This window comes from Hemiscyllium ocellatum, chromosome 42 (genome assembly GCF_020745735.1).
Source record: "Hemiscyllium ocellatum isolate sHemOce1 chromosome 42, sHemOce1.pat.X.cur, whole genome shotgun sequence".
Lineage (NCBI taxonomy): Eukaryota > Metazoa > Chordata > Chondrichthyes > Orectolobiformes > Hemiscylliidae > Hemiscyllium > Hemiscyllium ocellatum.
In genome coordinates, this window is record NC_083442.1 from 18,578,635 (window position 1) to 18,590,768 (window position 12,134).

Sequence of the window (12,134 nt, forward strand, 5' to 3'; positions counted from 1 at the left end):
ATTTCCCTGTTAAATAGATATTTCTACTTTACTCTGTTCCATTAGAATTTGTGCATTCTATTATTAGTGTTGCATTATAAATTGCAATTTGCAGATGTGTATTTATACATTGAAATATTTATTGTTAGGTAACATATATCTTCTTCTCAATACAAATATTAGGTTATAGATGTTTAAACAGCTTTAAACAAAAAAAAACTGCCATTAGAGATATTTTTGAAAATAAGTAAAATTTTATATTGTATCATCTTTCCCTGAAGATATGTCTTGAAAAATGTTTTGCCTATAATTGGGAGATAAAGAGGTCATTCAACAGGAACTTGTGTGTGAACTCTCCTTCATTCCTGCAGGCCCTGATCAGACAATTTTTTCTGTCTTGAGTTAGTTTAACCTAGTTTATGTACAGGAGGACAGTTCAAGGGAACAGTTTTCATGAGCAAACTTAGGTTTGCCTGGTCTATCCAGACTGAGATATTTCCAACAGGTTTCACTGAAGATGAAAATCCCAAAAGACCATAATATCATTAGAAATAGGAAGAGGAATAGGCCATTCAGCCCACTGAGTCTGCTGCACCTTTCAGAACTAATCATAGAAACCCTACAGTGTGGAAGCAGGCCATTCAGCCCATCAAGTTCACATCGATCCTTCAAAGAACATCCCACACATTCCCAAACCCCTATCCTATCCTTGTAAGCCTTCATTCCCCATTACTAATCCACCTAACCTGCACATCTCTGAATTCTACAGGGATGTTTACCATGGCTAATCCACCTAAACTGTACATTTTTGGACTGTGGGAGGAAACCAGAACCAAACCCAAATGAAACCCACGTAGACACAGGGAGAATGTGCAAATTCCATACAGACAGTCACCCGAGGCTGGAATCGAACCTAGGTACCTGTGAGGCAACAGTGCTAACCACTGAGCCACCATGGCTGATCCAATTGTGGCCTCAATTTTCTGCCTATCCCCTTAACCCTTGCAGATCAAAGCTCTGTCTAATTCAGTCTTGAATGTATTCAACGATTCAGATCCCACTGCTTCTGCAGGAAAGAACTTGGAAGGCAAATGACCCTGGAGAGGGAAGAAATTGCTCCTCAGCTCAGTTAGACTGGCACTGTAGCACAGTGGCTAGCACTGCTATGTCAGTGCCAGGGATCTGGATTCAATTCCACCCTCAGGCAACTGTCCATGTGGAGTCTCCCCCCGTGTCTGCGTGGGTTTCAGTCTGGGTGCTCCGGTTTCCTCCCACAGTCCAAAGATGTGCAGGGTAGGTGGATTGGCCATGCTGAATTATCCTGGGCTGTCCAGGGATGTGCAGGCTAGGTGGATTAGCCATGGGAAATGGAAGGTAAGAGGACTGGGGGGATGCTCTTCAGAGGGTTGGTGCAGAATTAATGGGCACATGCCAAGGATTCTATGATTCGGTTTTCAATGGGACACTTTTTATTTTGAAACTGCGACCTGCATTCTACGTTCCCCCACAAGAGGAGTCTTCCTCTCCGCCTTCACTCTGTCAAATCTGCCCAGAATCTTGAAAGTTTCAAAGAATCTCTTCTCATTCTTTGAAACCGTCATGCATATCGACCCAGGCTACTCAGGTTTACCGCATCAGACAATTCCTTCCTCTCAGGAGTTACCCAAGTGAACATATTTTGAATTGTATCTAAAGTGAGGATAGCTCTCCTTAAATAAAAAGCTCAAAACTGTACTCAATGCTCCAGGCGCAGTCTTACCTAAGCCATTTTTAGACGCTGCGCAAATTCCTCACATTTATGCTCCATCTCCCTTGCAATTGAGGCCACAGCCATTTGCCTTTCTAATTATTAAACATATCTGCATGGTAAGTTTTGGTGACTTCTATGCAAGGTCATCCATTGCATTCTGCAGTCTCTATCCACTCACTGGACCCAAAATGCTAATTCTGCTTTCTCCCCACAGATGCTACCAGACCTGATGAGCTTTTCCAGCTATTTCTTTCTGATTTCCAGCATCCGCAGTTCTTTCAGCTTTTATTTTAGATTAGATTACTTACAGTGTGGAAACAGGCCCTTCGGCCCAACAAGTCCACACCGACCCGCCGAAGCGCAACCCACCCATACCCTTACATTTACCCTTTACCTAACACTACGGGCAATTTAGCATGGCCAATTCACCTGACCCGCACATCTTTGGACTGTGGGAGGAAACCGGAGCACCCGGAGGAAACCCACGCAGACACGGGGAGAACGTGCAAACTCCACACAGTCAGTCGCCTGAGTCGGGAAATGAACCCGGGTCTCAGGTGCTGTGAGGCAGCAGTGCTAACCACTGTGCCACCGTGCCGCCCACAATTTTGTGTTGACAAAATTCTTCTTTTCTGTCATTGTGATCAAAATGGACTACCTCATATTCTCCTTCAATCTGCCAAATGTAATTTGTATACTCCCCTTTGCAGACTCTTCTTGGAATTCCTACAGTGTGGAAGCAGGCCTTTTGACCCACGAAGTCCACACTGGCCCTTCATAGAGTATCCCAATCAGACCCACCCCATCCATATAACCCTGCATTGCCCATGTCCAATCCACCTAATCGGCACATCTTTGGACTGTGGGAGGAAACCTGAACACCCAGAGGGAATCAACACAGACACAGGGGGAATGTGCAGACTCCACACAGACAGTCGCTTGAGGGTGGAATTGAACCTGAGTCCCTGGCATTGTGAGGCAGCAGTGCTAATCACTGAGCCACCAGCCACCCCTTCACTGCTCTTACCTCCTCACAACCTCTCCCTTCCTTATTGTTGTATCATCAGCAAATTTGGTTACAGTCCAGGAGCAAATTACTGCACTTGCTGGAACCTGTCCTGAAAGCAAAAAATGCTGGAGACTCCAATGTGACAAGTAGTATCCGTGGAGAGAGAGCAAGCTAACATTACCAGTGTAGATGGCTCTTCGTTATTATTAAAGCAAAGTTGAATTATTTTTTAAGTGGTTTATGTTGTAAATAAAATATAACAGTGATTTGCATTATGATACCCCTGCATTACAATCCTATTACTTAGTGAGATTTTTACATTTACATAATGTGGACCTCTTGATTAAGCAGAATATTTGGTCAAACAGCTCACACCTGGTCTCATAGGTGCCAGTTAATAAAATGTCTGCAATACAAACATATCGAGTTTATTGCTTTTTCATTGTCTATCCTGCTGGTTGCATTCTTGAAGAACTCTAATAAATATGTCAAACATAATTTCCCTTTCACAAAACCATGTTGACTCTGCCTGTTTGTGCTTTAGTTTTGGGGTGCTGAAAAAGCACAGCAGGTCAGTCAGCATCTGAGGAGCAGGTAAATTGATGTTTCGGGCATAAGCTCTTCATCAGGAATGAAGGAATCATTCCCGTTGCAGGATTTATGCCCTAAACATCGACTCTCCTGCTTCTCGGATGCTGCCTGACCTGCTGTGCTTTTCCAACACCCCACTTTCGACTCTGATTTCCAGCATCTGCAGTCCTCACTTTCTCCCTGTGCTATGTTTTTGTCAATGTCCTGCTGCTACCTAGGTAAAAATGGATTCGCGTTTTCCCAATGACAGATGTTGGACTAGCTGACCTGTGCTTTTCTGCTCTCTGAGTCCCTCATTATTTGAACAAAGGCTTTATATTTGCATTTTCCAATCAGCAGGGGCATGATAACCAATGCACCTTCTATCACTGTAAACACTTCATCCAAAACTATAGGATGCAAGCCACCACATCTTGAGGTTTATTGGTTTTTAATAAGATTATCTTTCTCAGTACTTTCTCTCTGATAATCCAGGTTGTCGATGTTTCTCTCTCTTTAGCCTATTGGTACTTCTAATATTCTTGGAATCCTTTTATTTTCTTGTATCATGAAGTGTATATGGTCAGAAGTCAGACAACACCAGATTACAGTCCAACAGGGTTATTTGTAATACAGACTTTCAGAGCATAACCCCTTCATTGGGTGAAGTGAGAGAGAAGCACGCCGGCACGGAATTTATAGGTAGAGAAATGAAAAGATCATACAAATGGTGTGAGTGGAATGTCGAGAGGCTGAATAACAAGTCTCTGCAGATGATCAAGAGTGTCAGTGTGAGTAAAGTGTCAACAGCTGAACAACAAGAGAAGGGGTGACCTATATTCTGTTAAAATGAGGCAATGAGATATCTACAAAAAATTAAAAATAAGGTGGTGCTGGAGACAAACCAAATGACTGGGATTGCATAATACGTATAAGAGTCGCATGGTGAGGGTCTAACCACAATAGTAAGTATTCCAAAGCATTCCAAACTAATTAAGGGAGAGAGATCACAACAACTTCTCAAGGTGATGGTGTCAAAACAGGACAGTAAGAAGATTTTACAGAAACAGAACAGTTTGGTGGGGTTACATGCAGTGTGGCATGAACCCAAGATCACAGCTGAGGCTGTCTTCATGGGTACAGAACTTGGCTATTAATTTCTGCTCAGTGATTTTGCATTGTTCTGCATCTCAAAGGCTGCCTTGGAGGGCGCTTACCTGAAGATCAAAGTTTGAATATCCCTGACTGCTCAAGTGTTCCCCGACTGAAGGGAACATTCCTGTCTGGTGATTGTTGCATTGTGTCCATTCATCCACTGTAGTAGCATCTGCGTGGTTTCACCAATGTACCATGCCACGGGGTATCCTTGCTTGCAGCATATCAGGTAGATGACATTGGCCTAGTCACATGAGTATCTGCTGTGCACGTGGTGGGCGGTGTCTCCACATGTAATGGTAGTGTCCATGACGATGAGCTGACATGTCTTGCCGTGGTTGCCATGACAGGGTTGTGTGGTGTTGTGGTCGATGTTACCCTGAAGGCTGGGTAGTTTGTTGTGAACGATGGCCTGTTTAAAGTTTGGTTGTTGTTTGAAGGCGAGCAGTGGAGGCGTAGGGATGAACTTGGAGAGATGCATACAATGTACATGAGCAAGGACATGATATTGAACTTATGTAAGAGATTTATTCCACCTCAGCTGGGGAATTGCATACAGCTTTGGGTGCCTCATTATCTTAAAGATGAGAATGCATTGAAGGGACACAGAAGAGGATTTCAAGAAGTGATCCAGAGATGAGAAACAACAGTCATGAAGATAGATTGAAGAAGTTGGGACTGTTCTCCTTGGAGAGGATAAGGCTGAGAGGAAATCTGATAGAGGCTTTCAAAATCATGAATAGAGTAAATGGGGAGAAACTGTTTCATTCATGAAGAGAACAACAAGATTTAAAGTGATCTTCAAAAGAAGCAAGGGTGAAGTGAGGCAAATCTTTTTTCACTCAGTAAGTAGGTAAGGTCTGGAATGTACTGCTTGGAAATGTGGTGGAGCCAGGTTCGACTGAGACATTCGGAGAGTGCATTAGATGATCACTCGGATAAAATCAAGCTCCAGAGAATGGAGAAAAAGCAGGAGATTGCCCTAGGTAATGATGCTCATTTAACAAGCCAGCACAAGCAGGATGGGCCAACTGGCCTCCTTCTGTGCCTTAGCAATGGGAATGGCACAGAGGCTAACACTGTTGCCTCCCAATGCCAGGTACCTGGGTTTGATTCCCACCTCGGGCATCTGTCTGTGTAAGAGTTTGCACAGTCCTCTCATGTCTGCATAGGTTTTCTCTGGGGGTTTTCACAATCCAAAGATACGCAGGTTAGGTGAATTGACCATGTGAAATTGCCATAGTGTTCAGGGATGTGTAGGTTAGATACTTTAGCTAGGGTAATAGGGTGGGTGAATCTTTGGAGGGTTGGTGTGGACTTGTTGGGCTGTAGGGTGTGTTTTCACATTGTAGGGATTCTATGATTATAATTCCATGAGTCCGTGAAGACAAAATACCTGCAGAAAGTCTCTGGCATTTCCTTCCTGTTATTAATTTTACAGTCTCACTCTCTGAACTCTGAGAGTTCACTTAAACTGTGAAAGGAGATGGGGCTGGTTCAGTGGTTATCACTACTGCCTCACAGCACCACGGACAGAGCTTCCATTCCACCCTCGGGTGACTGTCTGTGTGGTGTTTGCATATTCTTGTGCGGGTTTCCTCCCACAGTTCAAAGATGTGCAGTTTAGATGGATTGGCCATGCTAAATTGCCCATAGTGTTCAGGGATGAGCAGCTTAAGTGGAGTTGTCATGAGAAATGCAGGATTAAAGGGAATAAGGTTAGGGGAGATGGGGCTGGGTGGGATGCTCTTCGGAGGATCAATGTGGACTCAATGGGCTGAATGGCCTACTTCCACACTGTAAGGTTTCTATTCTATGAGACAAGAATTAGAGAAAGGAGTGAAGCCATTCATCTCTTAAGGTGCACCACCATCCAAAAGGAACATGGATGATCTGATTGAGGCCTTGGTTCCTCCTTTAGCTATTCCTGCCAATGTCAATATCACACAAATACAAGGCTAATTTAGTTCTGCTTTCTGTTTATAATTGATGTCCCTGGTTCCACCAGCATAGCTTCAACATCCAGGCTTCTTTCAAAGTACATTGCAATGGATTCTCCAATCCTGAATGACTTGAATCTTAATGTTTTGCTCAGGAAGCTGGCTTTATATAACGTTGCAAGCTCAGATTAGCAAATAGGTGTTCAAGCTCCATTCATGCATTGAACATAGCAGAGATATTTGGGGAACCAGCGACTTTTAAAGAGTTCTTAAATCAAGAATAATCCTGGAAACAGGAGTGGGAAGCAGAAAACAAAGGAGTAAATCTGTCACTTCAATGGGCGCGAACCTCCAGGTTTCAATAACGGAGGATAGAACTTCTCAAGGTAAAAGCTGTGTTCAAAATAGTCCTGGGTTCTGTTGCCAGGGGAACCTATTAAATCACTCACATCCATAGCTCCTGGGAGCAAGCACAATCAGAACTGTCAAGTTTCAAGAATGCTGGCAAGTTAAGAGTGTGCAGAATTTCCAACCCCAACTGCATGATCATACCATCCTGCAAAGGGAGATCCCAAAACCTGCTTCTGTGCTGTTGCATGGAAAATATCCAGCTGTCAGACACACACACGCACACACACACACACACACACACACACACACAAGCACTCACACACACATACACATACACACACACACACACACTCTCTCTCTATCATTCACATACGCTCACACACATAGACTCACACACACTCACACACACATACACACACTCTCTCTCATTCACATACACTCACATACACAGACTCACATACATACTCTCTTACTCTCACACAAACAGATACACACACTCTTTCACTCACACACAGACACACACACTCTCTCTCATTCACATACACACACACACAGATTCACACACACACAGATTCACACACACATTCTCACACAGACTCACACACACACACACACTCTCACTTTCTCTCTCACACTGACACACTCACTCACACACACACAGACACACTCACACACAGAAACACACACACACACACACACACACACACATACACACACACACACACACACAAACTGGGCACATTGAGAACACTGCTTGATGTGCTTTATGTACTCAGACAGGCTGGACAGGACAGGGCAGGTTGGAACTTGGCTGGATCTTCCCCATTTTAATGTCTGGTACAGCCACTTTGGGGAACAGAGCTCCCAGAAGAATGGCCAACTAGAGTGGGGGCTCACAATTCTCACAATAAGGACAATGTAAATGGAATGGTCTCAAAGCTCTGAGGCAAGAGCTCATGGAGAAAGTGAGAGATGGAGAAGTTAAGGATTTGTTGAGGTGTGAGACCAGACAGAAAGGGAATTTGATGGATGGCATGGTGGCTGAGTGGTTGCCACTGCTATCTCAGAGCACCAGGGACCTGGGTTCAGTTCCACCCTCAGGTGACTGTCTGTGTGGAGTTCACATGTTCTCCCTGTGTCTTTGTGGGTTTTCTCTGGGTGTTCCAGTTTCCTCCCACAGTCCGTAGGTTTGGTGGATTGGCCATGCTAAATTGCTTTGTAATATCCAGGGGCTGTGCAGGTGAGCTGGATTAGCTATGGTTAACAAATCTTATGTGGGGTTATGGGGACGGAGTGTGTCTGGGTGGGATGCTTTTTGGAGTTCAGTTCGATGGACTGAATGGTCTCTTTCTACACTGTAGGGATTCTATGATTTGTCCTGACAAAGGTTATTATTCTCTCTTGGCCTACTCTCTGAGTAACTAAAATTTGTCATTCCCAAATGCATTGCTCCTAATCCATGATACACATCACCTCCCCGCCCAACCTAAAGCACACTCCCCCTTGTTGCTCTTCATGGAACAACAGCTTGGGGTTAATGTCTTCAAATAGGGGAATGATACTCCTTTTCCTCACTAAATCTCCCTGTGACTCGTTCATTGCTTCCATCTGCAGCTCGCCTCCCTTATCCCCACAGAAAGGATGCTCTTAAGCTAGTAATGTTTGTTCATTGTTTCTTCATGGGCGACTAGCAAGGCCATATTTGTTGCCCTTGAACGGAGCATAGTTAAGAGTTTGATGTGAGGTATGGAGTCAAAAGAGTGCCTTGGTACTTTTTACATCTAAGTTGCAGCTGTAATGGGCGACGCATAAACTTTTCACTGTACTCATTCAGTATATGTGACAACAAAGGCTATTGTATTCTATGTAGGCCAGACTGGGTCAGAATAAGAGCCTTCCTCCCCTAAAGGATATTAATAAACTTTCCTTTACAAAAATTGATGATAGTTGTCATGGACACCATGGCTGAGACTGGCTTTACATTCTAAACTTATTCACTGAATTCAACTTTTACCCGCAGCCATAATGGAATTTGAGCCCAGAGTATTCGCCTGAGTATCTGAGTTACTAGTAAAAAATGAGGTCTGCAGATGCTGGAGATCACAGCTGAAAATGTGTTGCTGGTTAAAGCACAGCAGGTTAGGCAGCATCCAAGGAATAGGAAATTCGACGTTTCGGGCATAAGCCCTTCATCAGGAATGAGGAGAGTGTGCCAGGCAGGCTAAGATAAAAAGTAGGGAGGAGGGACTTGGGGGAGGGGCGATGGAGATGTGATAGGTGGAAGGAGGTCAAGGTGAGGGTGATAGGCCGGAGTGGGGTGGGGGCGGAGAGGTCAGAAAGAAGATTGCAGGTTAGGAGGGCGGTGCTGAGTTGAGGGAACCGACTGAGACAAGGTGGGGGGAGGGGAGATGAGGAAACTGGAGAAATCTGAGTTCATTCCTTGTGGTTGGAGGGTTCCCAGGCGGAAGATGAGGCGCTCCTCCTCCAGCCGTAGAGAGCACCGCCTTCCTAACCTGCAATCTTCTTCCTGACCTCTCCGCCCCCACCCCACTCCGGCCTATCACCCTCACCTTGACCTCCTTCCACCTATCACATCTCCATCGCCCCTCCCCCAAGTCCCTCCACCCTACCTTTTATCTTAGCCTGCTTGGCACACTCTCCTCATTCCTGATGAAGGGCTTATGCCCGAAACGTCGAATTTCCTGTTCCTTGGATGCTGCCTGACCTGCTGTGCTTTAACCAGCAACACATTTTTATCTGAGTTTCTAGTCAAGTGACCTTACCACTATGACCCCACTTCCATTGTTTCCCCTACAAGATCCACTGTTGCTTTGGGAAACAGTAGATATTGTGAGATACGATAGACATGTCAGGCTTTATTCACTGGCCTTCACCTCTTTGAGAGCCCAAATAAACAGAAGAGAAAAATCATTTGGTGGCATTCTGCCAATGGCTGTCACTTTGAACTGCATCTACAAGGTAACAAGTTGTGTATTACTTTGCTGCTATTACATGCGTCAATGCCTGAATGAGTGAGTAAAGGATAATGGAGAAAGAATAATGAATAAAGGATGTCACTATACTTAGAGATTTTGGATTTTTTCCAGAGTCTGTGTCCTGCATTGAGCAAATGAAAGCAAAATGCTGGAAATCTGAAAGAAAACCAGAGAAATGCTGAAGAAACTCAGCAGGTCTGGCATCATCCCTGGGCAGAGAAACAATGTCAATGCTTCCAGACAGGGAAAAGCTGTGGAAAATGAAAGGGCACAGAGTTAAGGGAGTCAGTGAAAGAAGTGATGGTGAAATGAAGAGAAAGGTTTTTACACAACAAAGGGTTAAGGTTTGGAATGTACTGTCTGAGGATGCAGAGGAGAAAGTTTCAGTCAAAGCATTCAGGAGGGAACTGGGTTATTATCAGGAAAGGAAGGATATGCAAGGTTGCCAGGAGAAGGCAAGTGAAGGAGCCCCAGGTAAATTGCCCTATAGGAATGAAGCCATAGACATGATGAGCTGCAGGAGATATTCCTGCTCTCCTAGTCAACATGCATTGCTGCAAAGCAGCTCAGGCAACATATGAGGAGCAGGAGAGGTGATGTTTTGGGCATAAGCCCTTCAACACAGTAGCTCAGTGGTTAGCACTGCTGCCTCACAGCACCAGGGCCCTGGATTCGATTCCAGCCTTGGGCGACTGTCTCTGTGGAATTTGCACATTCTCCCTGAGTCTGTGTGGGTTTCCTCTGGATGCTCCAGTTTCCTCCCACGATCCAAAGATGTGCAGATTAGGTGAATGGTCATGCTAAATTGCCCATAGTGTTCAAGGGTGTGCAGGTTAGTTGTATTAGTCAGTGGTAAATGTAGAGTAATAGGTTAGGGGAATGGGTCTGGGTGGATTGTTCTTCGGAGGGTCAATGTGGATTTGTTGGGCTGAAGGACCTGTTTCCACATTCTAGGGATTCTTCTAAAAAACATTCCTGATGAAGAGCTTATGCCTGAAACATCAACCCTCCTGATCCTCAGATGCTGCCTAACCTGCTATGCTTTTCCAGCACCACATTTTTTGACTCTGCTCTCCTGGATCTGCGGTCCTCACTTTCTCTCATGCATTGCTGTCAAAACACTTACCTTATACTATGGCTTTAAGAGATGTATTTGGTCCTTTTTTTTTATGAAGAAAGGTTGAGACAGAAATGCCATGAACAGCTTGTGAGACTTGGTTTTTTTTTCTCAATTTGGAACAATAGAAGCAGCCTGAATGGGTGGGGTCAAGCTCCCACTGAAACTGAAGTTTTAGTGTTAATTTTTCAGTAGCAGTTACTGGGGTCTTGAAGCTGGATGTGGAAGCTGTTTTTGCTCTCTCTATTGCAGCTACGAGCTGGGGCTCCCTTTCTGCTGCTAGAATTACCTACATGAGAATCTATTTTACTGAATTTGCCTTTGCTAAGGGTGTGTTTATGGAACAGTTACTCTTCAGGAATTAAATCATGTATTATTCTGTTACCTTTTCCAATAGAGTTGTTATTTCAATGTCTTTTTTCTTTTGTTGTATTTTAACGATAGTGTAGGAATAAAGCGTTTTGCTTCATGCCGAGTAGTTTGACCAATCAAATTGCATCCAGAGTACAACAGCTGGCACTTGGCTTTAAAATAAGAAAGAGTTAGGGTCTAAGCTATCTTCTGAGTATATTTTGAGGAGGTTTGGTCTGGTTTGTAACACTTATGGATCTAACTCGCTGGGTCTCCTTTTTCTATTTAACTTTCCTGAGATCCAAACAACCCAGTCAAAATGGGTCAAAGGTAGAAACCTTGGGAAGTCCAATTGACCCAGATGAACCACATCACAGGTTGCTGAGAGAACTAAAAGCAAAAAAAAAATGAGGTTCTAATCGCTCTGCAATCCTTTCAGGTAGCAACCCTTTTGAAATGTTGGAAGGGAGACTTCTTTGTGATATTTGAAATTATAAAGAGGCTAGCCAGATTGGAGAAGAAAGAACTATATCCCTCAGATGAGAAGTCAACAAAAAAGGAGGGCGTTGATCTCAAAGAATTTGTGGTAGGCCTCGTGAGATTTTACACTCAGGGGATGGTGCAGTCTGAAAAGCTCCTTGAAAAAACTCCTTGGAAAACTCACCACATTTAAAACAAACTCTCCGATTTGCACTTGGAATGCTGCAACACATAGGGTTCAAAAGCTGACACATGGAATTCGACTTGATAGCTCTTCTATGGCTAGTAGAGACATGATGGACCTGATGGCCTCCTCCTGAGCTACCTATCTCCATGGATTCTATAAATTACACCTCGGGGAGGATATGTTGTCTTCTAGAGTGCAGAATGACACTGGGGCCGACGAGGTGATTACATAGACTGAGCTTGCACAGCT